This window comes from Trachypithecus francoisi, unplaced genomic scaffold, assembly GCF_009764315.1.
Source record: "Trachypithecus francoisi isolate TF-2019V2 unplaced genomic scaffold, Tfra_2.0 Lachesis_group17, whole genome shotgun sequence".
NCBI lineage: Eukaryota > Metazoa > Chordata > Mammalia > Primates > Cercopithecidae > Trachypithecus > Trachypithecus francoisi.
Window position 1 is genome coordinate 83,046,968 of NW_022681462.1, and position 18,471 is coordinate 83,065,438.

The 18,471-nt window shown below is 57.0% G+C and overlaps 1 protein-coding gene across 6 annotated transcripts in view; it reads left to right on the top strand.

Annotated features, from left to right (window-relative positions):
* Positions 1–719: 719 nt before the first annotated feature.
* DNMT3A (DNA methyltransferase 3 alpha) overlaps positions 720–18,471 on the top strand; it is a 112,193-nt gene continuing 94,441 nt past the window's right edge. For 4 of the 6 annotated variants that reach the window (XR_004428464.1, XR_004428465.1, XM_033176373.1 and 1 more), the window contains exon 1: positions 1,336–1,479. The gene's annotated coding sequence lies outside the window, so the exon portion shown is untranslated. Of the gene's footprint in view, positions 876–1,335; positions 1,480–18,471 lie in introns of those variants that run through there. The other 2 variants (XM_033176377.1, XM_033176375.1) reach the window with 2 other exon arrangements.

Consider the following 18,471-nt stretch of genomic DNA (forward strand, 5'->3'; position numbering starts at 1 on the left):
AAAGTAGGACCCGCTTCACTGTGAAGTGAGTCCCACCACCAACAAGTAGGATGGCCCCTGCCCACAAGTAGGATGGCGGGTCCCTGGGAAGGGACTCGCCAGTCAGGGAGCTCAGGGCACTGTGATGTAGTTGAAGTGCTGAGTAGAATTCGGGGTGCAGATCTGCGAGTGGCTGGTGGGGTGCGGGGGCGCGCAAGGAGGCTGGAGGCAGGGGTGGAGGGGCCCAGCCCCAAGTCCTAGAGCGGCTGCTGGAGGAGTGAGAGGAGCACACAGTGGCTGTGCTGGTGGAATTAGACAGAGATGCCTCAAGTCAGGAACCTGGATCCCTGAGTGCTCCATGGGGAAGGAGAACAGCCCCCACGGTGAAAGGGTGAGGGCGGTGTGTAGGCATGCACAGAATCTTCCAGCTGGAAGACACCTTCAATGTCATTTCGTTCAACCTCCCACCTCATGAAATCTTTCAGTCTTCCAGTGCCCAACTGAGGGCACCCAACTCTACTTGGACAACTCAAGGTACGGGGAACTCACTCTCTTCAGGGCAGCTCATCTCAGAGAAGCTCTGTAGCCTGCGGGACGGCCAGGAGGAGCCTGGCGCTCCGACCTTGGCCCTGTAGAGCGGAGTGGCCTCCACTCCGCGGCGGCACCTGGCTGGGGGTTGCGGCGCGGATGGGCCGGCGCTGCTGTCCCCAGCCCCAGTGCTGAGGCAGGCAGAGCGCAGTGGACTCTGGCGGAGGTCGGGAGAACTGCAGGGCGAAGGCCGCCGGGGGCTCCGCGGGCTGCGGGGGGAGGCACTTGACACCGGCCCGGGGAGAGGAGGGGCCGCTGTCCCTGCGGCCAGTGCTGGATGCGGGGACCCAGCGCAGAAGCAGCGCCAGGTAGAGGGGCGCCCCGCGTGGGGAGGGCTACAGCGAGGCCCGGGGCTCGGCTCCGACTCGAGGGGCTCTGAGTGGCCGGGAGCGCGGCCGAGGCGGGGCGCCCGGGGCCCGGCCCCTGGTCGGGGCGGTGCGGGGTCCGGACCTCCGCCAAGCGGCGTGCGGGGACCCTGGCGGGGCCGCAGAGGCCGGGAAGTCGCGCCGAGGGCGCTAGGACCGGCCGCGCGCCCAGGCCGCTCCCGCCGCGGCGCCCCGGGGCCCCCCAGTCGACGCTGCCTCCCGGGCCGGCTCCGCAGCGCCGGGGCCGGGGCCAGCGCGGCCGCGGGGGGCGAGCGGCGGGCGGAGGCCTGGGCCCGCGGGCGGCCGGAGGGAGGGAAGGAGGAAGGCGGAGAGAAGGGGTGGGAGGGGGGGACCCGGCGGAGGAGGCGGAGAGAGGGAGCGCGACAGCGAGCGGAGGGAGGGAGCGAGCGAGCGAGGCAGGCAGGCGGGCCGGGAGGGAGGGAGGGCGCGCGGGCGGCGGCGGCGGCGAGAGCAGAGGACGAGCCGGGACGCGGCGCCGCGGCACCAGGGCGCGCAGCCGGGCCGGCCCGACCCCACCGGCCACACGGTAATGAGCGCCGCTGCTGGCGGCCTGGGAGGCCGGCCCGGAGGCGGCGGGGAGCCGGGGAGCCGGGCGGGGGACGCCGCGGCGGGCAGTGCCCGGCTCGGGGCACGCTCCCGGACCCCCGCAACTCGGCGCCGGGCGCCCGCGGGGCCGGGACTGCGGGCGGGGACGGCGGGTCGGGCTGGCCGGGGCGGCGCGGGGGATTTGAGGGTTTGTTTATGTCCCCGCGGGCTCGGCAGGCGCCCCCTCCCGTCCCGCCCGCTCCCGGCGCGGACCCCCCTCCCCGCCCCCGCCCGGCTCCGGGCTCAAGTTCAAGTCTATACAATGCCGCGGGGGGCCCCTCCACCGCCGGCCTCCGCCGCGGTGCCCGGCTCGGCGCTGCAGCAGGGGCCCGGGCCGGGCCGCCCCCGCCTTCCGGGCTCTGCCCCCGCCCCGCGGCCCCGCCTGGAGCCCGCGGCCAGGGCGCCGGAGGGCGCGGACCCCGACCCAGAAGGATCGGCCCCCGCGGCGGCCCGGGGGAGCGAGGGAGGGGGCGGGGGCCGGGCCCCGCGCAGGCTCCGCGGCGGCTGCAGAAAATGGCAGCCTGGCACGACCCGGCCCCCCGCCCCTCCCCCCGGCGCCCGGCCCTCCTCGGCCCCGCGGGGCGGGGGACCCGGGAGGCCCCCGGGGGCGGGCCGAGGGGTGATGGCGGGGCCGGGCAGCGCCGCGCCGCGATCCTCCTCCGGCCACCTGTGGCTGGGGGTGCGGGGTGCCGACGGGTCCGGGAGGGGCGGCGGAGCCAGGGAGAGCACTCGCCTGGGGGGCACACCTCCCCGCGGAGTGCCGGCGGCACAGAGGGGGGTGGTCGTGCCCGGTTCCTCCCTGTCCTCACCGCGGGCCGTGGGTGCCGGGGCGGCCGCGGTGGCGGCGCCGCAATGTGGGGGCGGGGCGGGGGCGGGCGAGGATCCCGGGCCCGGGCCGCGGGGGCCGGAAAACGCGGGGGTGGGAGCAGCGGGGCCCGGGCCGGGAGCGGCCCAGAGGGGGACGCCCGGGGTCGCCCCTGCCGCCCCCCCGCGCACACTCCCACGCACGCGGACACACTCACGCACACGCACCCCGCCGGGCCGGTGCAGACGTGTCCTTGAAAGCTTCGCATCTGCACAGTGAAGGACGAGGCCTCGCCGCTGCTGCGGAGCGGGGTCTTCGGCCCCACGTCCCCGCACCCCGGGAGACCCCGAGCTTCGGAGCCGCAGGCGGCCGCGGTCCGTGTCCCGCCCTCACCCCAGCTCCCCTCCCCCAGGGCGCCCTGCCTTCCCTCCCCTTCGGCGCGGACCGGGCTGGCGCGGGTCCAGGGCCCGCCCCTGGCCTCCCCCAGCCCCTCATCGCTGGGGCCCGCGGCCCTGGGACTGCCAAACTGCGTTTCGCTTTCCTGGAGCCTCCCTTCTTGGGGGCACCCTCTCCCGTCCCAGCGCCCCTCTGTCATTTATCCCCCTCTCCTCATCCCCTCCGTCCTGGCACCCTCTCTCCGCTGCATGGCCAGTTGAGGAGGTGTCAGCGCCCTGGGCGGGGAGCGGTGCCCTCTGGTTCCCAGGGGCTGCCTCCCCCACGCTCCTGAGGGGAGCCCCCTGTGGCTGCACCTTGACCCAACATGGCGTCTGGCACCCAGCAGGGCAGCTCTGGCCTGCGGCAGGCGGGAGGGTGGGCAGGGCCGGGCCCCACAGCCGCGCAGCAACCCCCGCTCCAAACCAGCTGGGACAGAAGCCTTGGGGAGAAGCGCCCTCCGCCCTGTGACCCAACTTGCCCCTCACTGCCGTGCCCAGAGACTGCCATCAGCATCCCAGGGGGCCTGCTCAGTCTTCATGTTTCACCCTAGGCTGCCAGCGGCTGAACAGCCTCCTGGGCGGGCGGCTACGAAGGGATCCTGGGATCAGGTGCTGCTCCAGTGTCGCCTCTTCCCTCCCTCCCGAGCAGATGTGACAGCTGCAGCCAGGGGAGCTATTCGCCTTGCTGTTGCCTGGGTGTTAGGACTGGCCTGTGGAATTTGGGGGGCCAGGCATCCGGGGGACCCTCTTTGGTTGGCTGGCAGGGGCCATCACCAGGTAGTTTTCTGAGCTGCCTGCCTTTGGAGAGTTGGGTTGTGGGGAGTTCCTGCTGGATTTCTGGGGCAAAATGGTCCCCCTCTGCCTCCAGGTTCCACCAAGACCCAGCTTGGGCTGTGACAGGTGGCTCTGTCAAGGTGGGAGTCTGTGTGTGCACATGTGCTGGCTCCAGGCGACGGCCCAGGCCGGCCTGTGCAGCAGCTCTGGCACCTGCCTGCCTCCCTGGTGGGTCCCCCTCCTCTGTGCAGCTCCTCCCCAGATAAGCAGCTGCGGATTCAGGCTGACCAAACTTCCCTCTTACCCCACCCAGGCACCAGTTCCTTCCATAGGAGACTGACCCCAAGAAAGGTGAATTCCTTCTAGACTCAAGGAGTGGACTGGTCCACAGGGACAGGGCTGCCCTCTGAGTCCTTCCTGGAGAAGCCTAGGAGAGGACGCCAGCAGCCATCTGTCAGGGTGTCTGCGGACAGGATTCCTCTGTGGGGTGGGGGTTGGACTAGAGCCGGAAGGTCCATTCCAGCTTTGACATTCTATGGCTCTGATTCTAGTGGTGGAATTTCAGGCCCAGAAATGGGGACAGGGTGGTCTGTTTTTCTGCACATGGCAGTAATAGGGGAAGGCTTCCAAGGAGAAGGAGATATAAGAGAGATCAGGGCCCCCAAATGAGTTGGGCTTGGGAAGGAGAGGCAGTGTGAGGAGGGTCCCTGCAAGAGACGAGTTGGTCACGTCCGACTGCAGAGGGTGTAAAAAGTACAACCTCCTTTAAGCCTCAGCACGTGTGTATTCTGTAGGTTTGTGTATAAATCCCTGTGTGTGGATAATTTCTGAGGTTTCCTTTTCGAGTCCAATTCACAGTAAGCTCCTCAGTCCCTTATGGATGTTTTACTATCGCTTTCACACCCACCTCTGCCAGTGGTTCTCAAAAAGCTAGGAAGACAGGACAAATGGTAAAATCCTTGTCCAGGGTCACTGGCAGGAAGAAGTGGAGCCAGGCCTGTGCTCGGGGGAAGACGCCCCACACTACACCTCTTACCTGGGCTGCTGCATGTGTCCGTCCCCCCTCTCAGTTTGTGATCTCCAGGGAACAGGGGCCTTGCCTCCCTGGGTCCCTTGGACAAGTGATGAGGCCTCCGAGGTAGTCTGCTGAATGAGGGGAGTGTACTGCCATCCTGTCCTCTCCCCGAGGCAGCGAGGCAGCGAGGCAGCGTTAGTGCCGGGCTCCCTTCCCCCTGCTGCTGTGCGTCGCTGCCCAGTGGCCACCGCCTACTTACAGGCCAGCTCCTCAGGCTCACACCTCCCTGAAAGACCCAAGTTCTTTCCCAGCAAGAGCCAGACTCCCCCAAGGCTTCTCTTTTTGGGATCCAGGTAGAAAGAGGACTCTAATGGGTGAGTTAAAACAGACCACCCTCTCCCCATCTTTGGGCCTGCAATGTCAGCCTTAGAACCCAAACCTTACAATTGCAGGCTGAAAGAGGAGTTTAAGCTCTGAGAGCTCTTGGTGCTGGGTACGGTACTGTTTGTGGGAGGTGGCGCCCAGTTCTTCTCAGGGTTGTCCATGCTACCCAGAGCCTGAGGCCTGCAGGGCCGTTCACGTGCCGGTCACATGCCTCTCCCTGGGTACTTCCTGCTGCCTCCAACTTGCTGGCCTGGGGTCCTGGACTTGGTGCTCGTGTCCTCCCCAACCCATGCCCCACTGGGAGTTGAATGTGTCTCTGGCCTCTAGCAGGTAGGGCCAGAGCATGTACCCCAGTGCTATTCCCCATGCTGCAGCGCTCAGAGACTAGCTTCCACTTCCGTTTGAATAGTAGTAGATGAGCAGAGAGCTCATAAGAAGCCCACCTGGCCTGAGGCTGGGTTTCTGCAGGGACTTTGCTGTTCCTGAGCGGGGCTTTAATGGTCTACCAGAGGTGCCACATTCCTTTCCACTTTAATTTTGAGGGCTCATTTTCAATCATTTCTCTCTTTGACGATTTTTCCCTAAAAACATGACCAAATCTGAGATCCCTGAAGTGTCAGTCTGAGATTTATGTCTGTGTCCGAGCCTGCCTCCACTTGGCTAAGTGTGTGGGCAAGACGAGGTTCAGTGCACGTGTGTCTGTGCATGATGTACCTGTACATGGTGTGCCACTGCCTGTGGATGGGTAGGACTTGCTTCCACATGAGCCAGTGTCAAGGCAGCATGAGGCCCTTGAGCCACAGGAAGCTGCACTCTGACACCTCCCAGCGGCAGGAACTTGGGCGACAACTCGATTCTCTGGGCCTCAGTTTCCTCCCCTGTGACATGGGAGTGCGCATGGATTCTGCCTACAGGTGGTTGTGAGGATGGAGTGAGATGATGTGCGTTACAGCCTTAACAGAGCGGGAGCCCTCCTGTTAGCTGTGTCTGTTTTCATCATTTGGGCGACTCATGTGGACTAGCACTGCAGGAAGTGCTCTAAGAAGCCTCATCCACCTTCCTGTGTCTTTTGCAGAATCTTGGTCAGATGAGGAAAGTGCCGATTCTGATTCAAAATCCTGGGAGGTGGGAGGCTCCTCGGCGCCACTTAGCAATCTGTTGAGTTGAACAAATCGCATGTCAACAGGTTGTTTTGCTTCCACCTGAAATCCCTCCCGCTGTAGTTTCAGCTCGTTATTCTCATCCTATCTTGAGTGCAGCAGCACTTTGCCACCGTATTCGCTTCTATTTTGCAGAGATGTGCTGAGCATTTCCTGTAAGCCATGCCCTGTGCTGGCTTTGAGGGGACAAGGTGCGTTTAGGATGTGCCCAGCTAACGAAGGACTGCAGAGTGGTACCGGGGTCACTGGAGAGGGAGAAATAAAGTGCCCAAAGGAGAGTGAGGTCACAACCAACTAAGGCCATCAGGGAAGGCTCCTTGAAGGAGGTGGCATCTCAGAAGCGCCTCAGAGCACAGAAGTGGGACTTCAGGGAGGAAGCCAGGCCTTCAGGGGCAGGGCATCATTGTGGGTGGCTCAAGTGCCCGGGAGGTGGACTGGGGCCTGGGTTGTGCTGGAGGCCACGCTGAGGCCCTGCCTTGGTTTGGGGAGCAGGTCCCTGCACTCCGGAACTCCTCTGTGGCCTAAGGAGAATCGCTCTGAACTGCCTGAGTGTGGCGGCCAATGCAGGGTCGGGGTGGAGAGAGGACAGCAGGGAGGGAGGGGAAGGGGCCAAATGAGCTCATTTGGTGTCGGATCCTGATTCTTTCTATTCCATAGACCAGAGCTTAAGAGCTCAGACTTGGAGAGCAACAGAGCAGGGTTTAAATTACACTGACCCCAGGGGGTTGTGACGATTAAGGGGGAGGCCAGGGTCAGGTCTGGTCTGTGTGCGAGTGATAGCAGTCATGGTGAGGATGTGGCAGGAGGATAAGGGTCCCTTTTCTGGCCTTGCAGAGGTCTCCATGACCCCCTTGCCTACTCCACCAGGCTGAGGTGCCCCAGCATCCAGAACATTCCTGCAAGGGGCTGCCAGTGCCAGAGAAATGGGGGTGGAGATGTCAGGTTCCTGTCTCTGCAGCCTGCCCCTGCCCCTGAACACACACTCGCTGGGCAGAACCAAGCCACCAACCCAGAGGGGAGGTGCCCTGCAGACGGCCCAGGCCCCCAGGCATGAGTGCAGGTGCCTGGCAGCCCCCTGCAAGAACAGCTGGTGGGCAGGGCCTCCTGGGCCAAAATCTCCCTTGCTGATCACATCACAGGCCACCAGCCTGTCTGGAGGACAGCAAGGGTGCTTGGTGGGCAGTCGGGGTGGGGGTAAGGGAGGCGCAGATGCCTGGGGCTTTCCTAACTAAATCCCAGTATAGAGTGGATTTTTTGTTTTTTTCAGCAGTAGCTCTGTGTTGCCTACTCCTGTCCTGCTGTGGTCCTCTCTGACCCTTAAGGCTGCCCAGCCTTATTTAGATATATGACCAGGTTCCTATTTTCTCTTTCCTGTGGTCACAGCCCTGTTCGCCACCATCCCTATTGATCTTTCCTCTCTGCTTCTGTTTCAAATGTCAAGGTCATTTTTAATTCTGAGCCAGTTATTAGATGCCCCGTCTGAGTGCACAGAGGGGACGGAGGACCATCTCTTACAGCCAGTAACCAGAGAGCTGGAACTTGGGTCTCCTGACTCCTAGTCTAGTGCTCTTCTTGCTGTAATGAAAGGGGAGGGATCTCGGTGCAGATGTTCGAGATCTGATAGATCAGCTAGGTCATGGGTTCCAGTGATCCTTCCTTCAAAAGGTAAAAAGATGCTTAGAGAGGAGATTATGGGGCATAGGTTAGATTTGCGGCTCACTAAGCTGTTGAGTGTGGGCTGTGTCCTGGGGAATACTTGGGAAGGGCCGTGGCCTGGGGGCGGGAGGCCTTCGGAGTATCCCTCCCCCACCACTCCCTGGAGGACCCTGGGAGACACAGGCGAGTTCGCTGCTGCCCCTGCCAAGCCAGTGGGATTCCCCCAGTACCCCATCCAGCAGAACCTGTTTGGAAGGAGGCTTCTGGAAAGCCTGCTCGATTACCTGTATAGGTTCCTGAAGTACTAAATAAACGAACAGGTAAAGGGGAATCCACCTAGATTCCCTAAAAGCCTTGGAAACAAGGTGGTAAGCGCGTCTGTTCTGATGCGTTAGATCCCCATGCAGTAGTGTTGTGGTTAAAAAAAAAAATGTTCATAGCTTAATCTCATTTTTGTGAAATTCTTTAAAATTGATACAAATATACACATGTATAGGTTTGTACACGCATGGAAAAGTTGTTCTGGAAAGATACACACAAACCTGTGAACAAGTTTTTGCTTTTTAACTTTATACACTTTTGCTTTCTTTGAAAAAATGTAAATGAACTTGTGTTCCTTTCTTAATGACAACAGGAATAAAACTACACTTTTTAAAAGCCTGTGGATAAGAATGTAGAAAAAAGAATTAAGTCACCTAAGGCTGAGGGATGGACTCTTTTTTATAATGGATAAGAAACTGGTTTAGAGACTGACAGCAAGGGGTAAGCCTACTCAGGTACCTGTCTTTTCCGGAAAGGTTGCAGGGAGAAATATCGCAGATATGAAGGCTTCTGAGCAAAGGCCTAGGCTGGTAGGGATTAGGTGAGAGCAGAAAATAGGCCGCTGACTGCATGCACCCCAGCCCACGCCAGGGACAGGGGACAAAGTTAGCTTTATAGGATGGCGACTTGAAACTCATTTCTGACCCAAGGTGGAGAACAAATCACTGAGAGTCTTCCCCAGAAGCATCAGTTTAATGGGCTGTTGTGACCCAAATGGTTCCTGGAGAACTGGAGGTATAACTGGGGCCTGGTCCAGGTATGGAGCTCAGGTGACCCAGCCCTGGCATAGTGAGAGCCTCTTGGGAGGCCACACCCAAGGGAGACAAAGTAGGGCTTCAGGAGGTCCCACGAAGGGGTAGAAGGGGTGTCTAGGAACTTGTTTGGCACATGGGTTCAACTCTGATCTAGGGGTCCCTGAGCAGGTAGTGATTACCCAGACGATGGGGTGGAGAGGTGAGGCGGGGGCAAATGCAATTCCTCCATCTGCAGTCGTTTTGCTACCCCAGGAAGCTCAGGGCTGGTTGCTTAGCAACAGCACCTACTACCCTCTTCCACCTTCCCCTCCCCCACCTCACCCATGGGTACCTCTTGGAGCTTCCCTTCCTCTGAGGCTGCCCCTGCTCAATAGGACGTGAGAAGGGTCTGTGCACTTTTTTGGCCCTGCTCCTGGAATAAGGCAGGAACAGACATAAAAGGACCCATGACTTGGAGGCGAGCACAGAACTGGCCCCTCTACAAACCAGCCATTTGGTCCAAGGCTGGTAGGGGACAGATGTGCAGGGCAAGAAAGGCGCTGGGGAGTCAGGCTGACCTGGAGGACTGTCTCAGCCCCATTCGTGCTCAGTTGCTGCTGGCCGCAAACCACCTGGAGCTGCAGGTTTTTCATCTGTAAATCGGGGATAAGAATAGCAGCCTCATCTTACAGGGGTTGCCTGAATGACATACAATATTTTATGAAACAGCTAGCACTGTGCCTGGCACAGAGAAGGTGCTCAGGAGGCATGAGCTGCTTTTCTTTACATGGGGGTCATTCCAGGGCTGCCTGAGGGTTAGGGTGACCCTCCCCACAAGGCCCTGCTGCTCTGTAAGACCCTGCAAGTGGCCGGGTGCGGTGGTTCACGCCTGTAATCCCAACATTTTGGGAGGCCAAGGCAGGCGGATCACCTGAGGTTAGGAGTTTGAGACCAGCCTGGCCAACATTGTGAAACCCCATCTCTACTAAAAATACAAATATTAGCCGGGTGTGATGGTGCGTGCCTGTAATCCCAGCTACTCTGGAGGCTGAGGCGGGAAAATCACTTGAACCCAGGAGGTGGAGGTTGCAGTGAGCTGAGATCGCTCCACTGCACTCCAGCCTGGGCGACAGAGTGAGACTTTGTCTCAAAAGAAAAAGAAAAACAGACCCTGCAAGTGTTGCCTGTCCTCCCCATGGCCCCTCACGGTGAGGGGAAGAGATCATCAAGTTGAGAATGACCCCCAAGCCCACGGTGGACTCTGGGCTGGGAGTCAGGGGCCGCGAGGGAGTGGCAGGGACAGAGAAAGATGTCTCTGTCCTCCTTACATTCCGTTGTCTGACCCAGGTCCCTTTTTCCAGCTGCCAATAAGTTGTACCATTTTCTCTTAGCCTTTCTGAGCCTCCACTTCTTCCTGTGAAGCCAGGATTTGCCTGTACCTTTTTTTTTAATCTCTTTAGAGTCCTCGTCCGTGTGAGGACCCAGTAGCTACCTCAAGGCCTGGGCCCTCTTTCCCTTTCCTCTCTGCCCACTGGTCTTGTTGGAGCTAAGCAGAGTGGCCTCTGCTGGGTTCTGGCTCTACCCCATGGCCTGGAGGCATGGGAGGGTCTAGACCACAGCCCGGTCTGGCAGCTGGCACGCAGCAAGGGCTCCTAATGGTTTTATTACCAGCAACAATGTGGTGCTTGTTGCCATCCACGCACAGGCTGATGGTTCCCAGCCCAACTGGTGGTGGCCTGAGGGCCCTGCCTGGTACTGGAAGCTCAGCTGGGAAGCCCAGTGGGGTTGGGCAGTCAGTCACCTCTGCATTTTCTTCTGTCAACACCCTGCCAGCAGCCTGGAATCGGAGGGAGCCAGGGCCCGGCATGGTGAGATGCTGGAATCGGAGGGAGCCAGGGCCCGACGTGGTGAGATGCTGCCCCCACATTGGCAGGCCTGGCAGCGCTTGAGTTTTCTCTCCAGAGGTCCCTGCTTCAGATCCACAAATGATGTTCATCTGTTCATCCAAGAGAGACCCACTGTGTGCCAGACACAGGCTGCTTAGATGAAAGGGCTCACGGTCATCTCAAGGAGACTACAGCTTAGGTGGGGGTCTGGCAGGGCGGAAGGACCCCTGGCACACCATGTCCAGGCATTACCGGGGCTCAGAGAAGGAAGTTGGATTCAGGGGGAGAGAAGATCTAGAAGGGCTTTCTAAAGGAGGTGATGCTTCAGCTGAGTCTCGAAGGGGAGGGAGCAGTTAGTTTGGTGGACAGCAGCACTTTTTGGCCCCATGTAGCTGCAGTATAGGGAATGATGGGGTATGAGGCTGGGGGCCTGGGCTGGAGGACCATGGAAGGCAGGATGTTATCCATCCACGGATGTCGGGCTTGGTATTTGTATTTGAGAAGGATAATTCTAGGGCATCGAGGAGGAGAGCTCGGGCAATAGGGTTTAGGGGCAGGGAGCCCAGGTGGAAGGCTGGCACAGAAGTCCAGGGCAGCAATGTGGGCCTGGACAGGGCGTGCGTGGTGTGACATTTAGGAAGTGCAGTCAGTAGGAACAGTTGGGATAAAATAAATGAGGGGAGTTGGGGTGGCTGTCTGGTTTCTAGCTCCGCCAACCATGTGGGTGGGGATGCCCTTCATGGAGGGGGCACAGGTTGGGGGGAGTCGGAGAGAGCAGGAGGTGCCTCCCACATGGAGCTGGGGCTTGAGGGTGGGTGGGATTTCCCCAGGGGGAGCCTGAGCCAGGCCAGGCTTGCGGAAGGAGGCTGGAGCCTGAGTCATAAGGCCTGGGGGCGGGGTGCCTGGTGTGATGGATGAGAAAGGCAGGTACATTTTGGTCCATAACTGTTAGGACCCCTGCAGATTTTTGAAGGAAGATTTTGAGGAAGGTGCTTGCACCCATGCATTGGGAATGCTGATAAGTTAGGGCCTCTGCTTCTCAGTGATTTCCCTAAAAGATGAGCTGCAAGACCTAGACCCTGGCCCTCCACCCAGGACCTGCGGTGAGTCTCATCACCCTCTGAGTATCTTTGGGTGGGCTGGAAGTTGATATCAAGCTGTCCGGCCTTCCCATCACTCTCCATTCAGAGGCAGGTCTGTGGAGAGAGATTGGAGGAACAAGCTGGGGACAGCATTTCTGGAAAGCAAACAGAAAAGAAGCAAAAACTGTTCCTCTAAAATAGAAAGGAGGCTTATGTGTGTTATGTGAAGGATAATGTGGAAGGCTATTTCCAAAGAATTTCTCGACAAATGATGTGAGCCCTCTCAGCATCATTGAATTTAGATAGAGGCCAGGAGCAGTGTGGCATCATGCCGGGGCCACCAGGCTGAGGGCTGGACAGATGGTGGTTTTGCCTCAGCCCTGCCACCTCCTTGCTGCGTGTCGTTGGAAAATGACTCAACCTTTCTTAGGCTCAGTTTTACCATCTGTAAAATGGACATAACTTCACAGGCTGGTGTTCTTGTTTGTTTTGAGCATTGCTTCTTGGACTAAACCTGGATATTTTTTCCTTCCCTCCCTCGCTTCTGCACTTCCTTTGGTTCTTTGCCTCCCAAGAAGCCTGTTTCCTCCTGTCCCCTCCATCAGTTTTGAGTTCCCCCTTCCTGGGAAGGTCCATTCATCATGTTCTATTGACTCTCTTGTTCCCAATTATTCCCTGCAACCTAGTTCACCCAGTGTATCTGAAGAGCATCTACTGAGCTAAATGGGAGTTATTGGGGGTCAGTTCCTGTTCTCTTTTTAATAAGGGGAGGGGGGGTCTGTGCAGAGCTGTCCAGGAGAGCACAGGGCATGGGGCCAGGGGGGGAGTTGCAGGACCCAGTGGGACCACAGCTGGGACCTTGCCCTGTAGCTGGCTCAGTGTGCCAGGGGATAGGGGCACACAGCCCTGGTGGGTCTGGGAGATGAACTTGGGAGGGACTTGGCCTGGACATGGGCTAGGCTGCCCTGCTTTCAGAGCCAGACCTCAGGAGATGGCCGAGAGGGCCGCTTCCTCTGTGAGGGCCACACATGACGGCCCTTGGGCTGTATGGTGGCCCTGTGACATGCAGCCACACCCCTGGGGAGATCTTTGAAGCATCTCTGCTTTCTGGAGGATCTGGTGGGAAGATGGCTTTGCAGCGGGGCTCTTGTTGATGTTGCCAAGAAGGCCGGGCGGGAATCGGGTTGTCTCTGGCTGGGGGTGGGGTGGGGGCTGCGGTCCATCTGAATGTGGAAATCCACGTTTCTCTGGTTTGTGCAGACCTGTGCAAGCAGCCATGCTGCAGGACTGGCCCCCTGGAAGTGGGGCATACATGAACTCAGGGTGTGGCGGTGTAATCAAATGAAATGTATAGCATAATTAATCTGGCATACCCTTAATGATATGCATAATTGTGCTGCATGGTAATTAGGTGTAAATGGTAAGCAGTTCACATAAATGTTTTTGTAATTGGTATTAATTTTGCAGAGGCAAACCAAGTTTATGTGGTTTTTCTCTTCTTGCTCTGTTAGTTTTCTAGTACAGGCAATTCCAAGCTTTTGGAGGAATTCTATTGCAAATGTTTGTTTATAGGGCAATGTTTTGTGTTTTCTCTCAGAACAATGTTATGAATGGTTATGAGGTTCCCAAGCTGGTTTCCAAATGCCTCTTTGGCCCATACAGTAGGTGAAATGTGCAACGCATGTGCCTGTGTCAGGAGGCCCGCCCAGGATCCTCTGGCTCCAGGTGCCCCGGCGTGTGCAGCACAAGGGGCACTGTGCATGTGTGTGCGAGTGCGCACCTGGGTCATCTCTGCATGTGTCTAGGTGTGTTTCTGTGTGTGCCTCTATGTCTGTGTGTTTGTATCTGTGTGGCTGTCTGTGTCTGTGTGTGTGTGTGTGTGTGTGCGTGTGTGCATGTGTGGTCTGCCTGACTGGGAGAGATTCCTGAGGCCACAGTGGCAGGTTGAAATTCTCTAGTAAATACATTCCCCATTCTAGTGGCAAGGGGCCTGGGCTGGAGACTTAGGGGCATTAGCTGGGAGGGTGACCCTGGCACAGCAGCCATTTCTAGGAGGAGCACAAGCCACTCCGGGGCGTGGTTTGAGGCCAGAGTCTAGGTTTCCTAAGAACATGTGGCTTGCCTTTCTTTCTGATCAAGCACATAATGCTTTTTAAATGAACATTTATTGAGTGTCTGCCATGTGCCAGGCCCTGTGTTAAACACTCGACTCAGATTCCCTCCTATCTTAAAATAGACTTATGAAGTAGGGACTGTTTCTCACCCCGCTTTACAACTTGGGAAACTGAGGCCTGAATCTCTGAGTGACAGAGCCAGGGTTTGAGGCGGGGACTGCTGGAGGCAGGGCCCTGTGGTTCTGAGATGTGCTGCTTGGAACCCTGGGCTCTTCTCCCTCCCTCGGCCCCCTCCACAAATGGTTTGTTTTTGTTGGGACAGAGGAGGAGAAAGGCGGCCCTTTGGGAAGTCTGAGAGCAGCGAGCTCCTTCCTGCTGAAGTGTATGGGGGTGGGGACTGAGCCCCAACAGCCGCTCCCAGGCCCTGAAGACCCTTTTGGGGTCCTCCTGGTTTTGACCTGAGAGGGAGCTGCTCTAGGAAGTGGGGTTGGGAGAGCGTGGCCATGGGCAGTGTGGGGAGAGGGTGGTCACAGGCTAAACAAGGACTCAGCCCCCCTGTTTCCTGTGGTTCACTGATAGCCTAGGCCCTCACCACCCCTTCACCTTGGGGATCTGGGGCAGGTGAGCCTGCAGACCCATGGCAGGTGTATGTTTCTGCCCTCGGAACTCCTGCAAATGGCCTTTCCACTGACGCAGTGCCTTGGGGGCTCTGCGAAGCGACCCCTAGAATGGGGATTGTGGGGGGTCGCTCTAGGCACCGCAGCACTGTGCTGGGGATGTTGCAGCTGCCTGGGAGTGACTTCACACAGTCCTCTCTGCCTCCAGGGTCACCCGGAATGGGGTTGTGGGGGACAAGCTGTGGGCGGGGGGGACGATGGGCAGCAAGAGCCAAGGCATGAACTTTGACCTCGTCTCTTTGGGAAATCAGACACATCTATATATGCATGGAACACCCAATGACCCCTGGGTGGGTGGTGGAGGAGAAGGGGACAGTGTGTGGGGGAGGAGAGATGTTGGGTTGAAGGACTGGGAGAGAGGAGCTGAGTGGGCCCTGAGGGAGAGGGTGGGAGCCAGGGGTGTCATTCCGGGACAGCAGCCGGGCCTGGAATGATGCAGCTGGGAGAGGTGGGGGCATGGCCAGAGCAGTGGGCGGAGGCTGCATTGTAGCCAGCCCTCGTGAGACCAAGCCAGAGCGTATATTTTACCATGTGTGAAAATCTTTGGCATCACAGGATTTTTTAAAATAATAGTTTGAAGATATAATTCACATTCCGTACAATTCACCCATATAAGTGTATAGTTCAGTGGTTTTAGTACATTCACAATCAATTGTTTAAAATTTTCATCAGGCATCATAGGTTTTCATAGAGGGAGCCATGTGTGGGCAATCTTTGCTGAGAGGGTGGGGTGGGAGGTAGAGATGCCAGAGGCAGGTGGATGCGCTACAGGGGATCTACCAGGTTATTGTGCCACAGACACAAGAGGTACAAAGGGCCTGGAGGGAATAGGGGGTTGAGAGAAGCCCAAGGACCAGGTACCTGCTGGATGTGAGGACCCAGGGGAAAGGTGGGACCTGTTTTCTCCAGGGTTTGGGGCTTAGGCAGCTGAAGGGAGGGGAGTGTTACTTCCACATACAGGGAAAAGCCAGAAAATAGAGCCAGCTCTGAAGGAAGCATGTTCTGGAAGAGTAGGATTTTAGGCAACTGCAAATCATCCATTTGGGATGAAAATAAATAGAGATGGAGCCCCTTGCAGAAGGAGGTCTATGTTACTTATGCCCAGGTGTCTTAGAGGAAGAACATTTAGCGAAAAGCTGAAAGTAGAACATGACGTTTGAGGAGCGCCCACCGTGCAGAAGTGGGATCAAGACTCCCAGCCAGCCCCAGAGACAGAGCTGCAGAATCTGAGGCTGGAGACCCAGGAGCAAGGAGCCACATGGAGTCACAGCTGGGAGAGAACACAGAGAAGGCAGTTGCTGATGAGCTCCAGAAGCAGGGTCTCCTTTCACTCCAGGGCCCAGCTCCACAATAACACTCAAGAAATGGCTGTTGAGTGAGTGCTTGAAGCAGGGAATGATTAGCTGGCCAGGATGTTGAAATGAGGATGGAAAAAGGCCCTTTGGGGCCATGGGTGACTGTATCCGTCAGGGTCCATTCAGAGGACAGAAACTACGTGGTGATTGGAACAAGGAAAGTTTCACATAACGAATTATTAACTCTAATTGGATTAGAATAATGAGGAATTGGCTAGGAAGAAGTAAAAATAACTCCAAAGAATACAAAAATAATAGCTATGAGAACAGCCCCTACCTCTAGGGTTGCCACAGAATGTCCAAGGAAGAGGCCCTGCAAGGGCTGAGATCCAGACCTTGATGGAGAGGGTGTGGCCATGGCTCCCTGGATGGCAACGTCTCTGTAATTGCCATGTTGGCAGAACTTGCTGGAAATTCACCCTCTGGAATTTACTGGAAACCCATCTTTTTGGGTCCCAAGGAACGTTGTTTATGGGAGGTAACTTGCTGGAAGCACACTGCTGCTAAGTTTTCCCAGGGGAGTGCTGGGTGAAGCTCCTGGCTGTTGGGTCTCCTGACTGACATGTGTTGCTGGAGCCAGGTACTGGAGAAGCTGTCTGCATTGCAAGAGCCTGGCACTCCTTCAGGAGCTGGGCACTGGAAAGCTGCATGCCATAGGGACTGGGTGCTGGAGAAGCTGCAACAGCACAGGAGTTGGGTGCTGGGAAGCTTCATATCTGGCAAGACCCTGATGCTGGAAAGCGCCCATGCAGCAAGATCTGACTGCTAGAGAAGTTGTATGCAATGCAAGAACCTAACAAGAGCACATCGGGTCTAGAAAGGAAACCCGCTTCCTCCTTCAATGCCTCTTCAGTGCCCTCCACAGTTGTGCCAGCTGACAAAGGAAAAGTAGTTAAAGGGCCCAGCTCCATCTTCACAACACAGGTAATGATGGGCGAATAAATTGATAACTGGCTCAGTTTCCCCTTTGGCTACACAGCTTCTATTTGCACCTTTTTACAACATCTGAACTGCCATACAAAAACGAACAACTAGATGTCCACCTCTCAAGACAGTTATCCTTTTTATGAAATTCTCACCCTTTTCCCAGAGATCCCCAACCATCACTCTATCAATCCCTGGCTATAATAACTTCTCAAAGTCAGTCACAGTCCCACTGAATATTCTGTTACCTAAACACTAGATTATAAAGTTAACTGTCAACAGCTTATATAGAAAACAATAGGAAGGAGAAAAAAAGAAGAAAATGGTTACCATATTGCAAACACACACACACACACACACACACACATATCAAGTTAATAGAAAGTGTGCAAAACCACTAGAGGCCTGCTTTCTGCATTTGTTCACAAGGCTACACTTGCTACTGGCTTCCTTGTCTTCTTATCCCATTCTGTATTTCCTTCACACTCAGCCAGAGCCTTAGCAGGTCATGCTTCTTTTACTTGGTGGAGTAGCCCAAATCCTCATTCCCAAAGGACCTGAATCCTTAGTTATCCCACTTTTGTTGTTGTTGTTGTTACCATAACTTTCCATTCAGCTTTCCTTTGGGCATGGAAGTTCTTAAGAGGTGCCTGAGAGAATTCGCTGGGTTCCAGACATAGTCTTGCTTGGCTCTGTGGCTGATCAGCAATCCAGTTTTCTCCTTGGTAACTAGGATCAATCACTCCAGACAGTGGCATAACTCCTTTTTTCCACTGTCAGTTCAGTGGCATTAGGAGATGGAGAAAGCCAAGTGCGTGTGGGTGCCTTCTCTCCCAGGGAAAGCACTGTGATATGTCCCTGGAGGGAGCATTCTCCCCCGAGGACGAAGACAGTCAGCATCCCCAGAGGGTTTCAGAGTTGTGGGATGGGGGAACAGGGCCATGCGTAGGGGGCTAAGTGATAGAGGCTCTGGAGCTGGCAGCTGTGGACCATTCTGTAGAGAAGGTTGGAAAAGTAGAGAAACGTGCAGATGACCGTGGGCCGCTTCTGCTGGGGATGATAAAATCAGACCCATGATGGTCGCTGCCAGACCCCATCCAGGACCATGTGTCTGATCCTCACATGGGCTCTCAGCCTGGCCATGCTGTGCCCCTGACTCCCAGGCCCCAGGCCGTGGGAAGCCCATCTGACTCACAGCACGTGTGACCCCTAGACAGGGCTTCTCCTGGCTTGCAGCACTTGGAAATGGGTGCTGCCTTACGGAAGTCTGTGTTGGCTCATTTTGGCTCCTGAGAACAACTTCAGCTCCTTAACAGCATCTATTTTAGGTATAAATCTCCCCCCACCCGCTCACTTTTGGGGCTGTGTCATGGCAACCATTAGTGTGAGCAAAGGAGTCTGACTCAGACTCCCATGTGGCCGCCGTAGTGGCAGCAGGTTTGGTGTGATCATAAGTGCTTCTGCTGGTGGTGCCAGTGCTGGTGGTGCCATGGCCTCGAGAGTGGTATGAGAGCCACAAGCCGTCTTATTGTGACTCTAGAGCCAGATAAATGGGCTTTGCAGAGGGCAGGACTGCTGGCCTGTCACCAGTGGCTTTTGGTATTCTATGGAC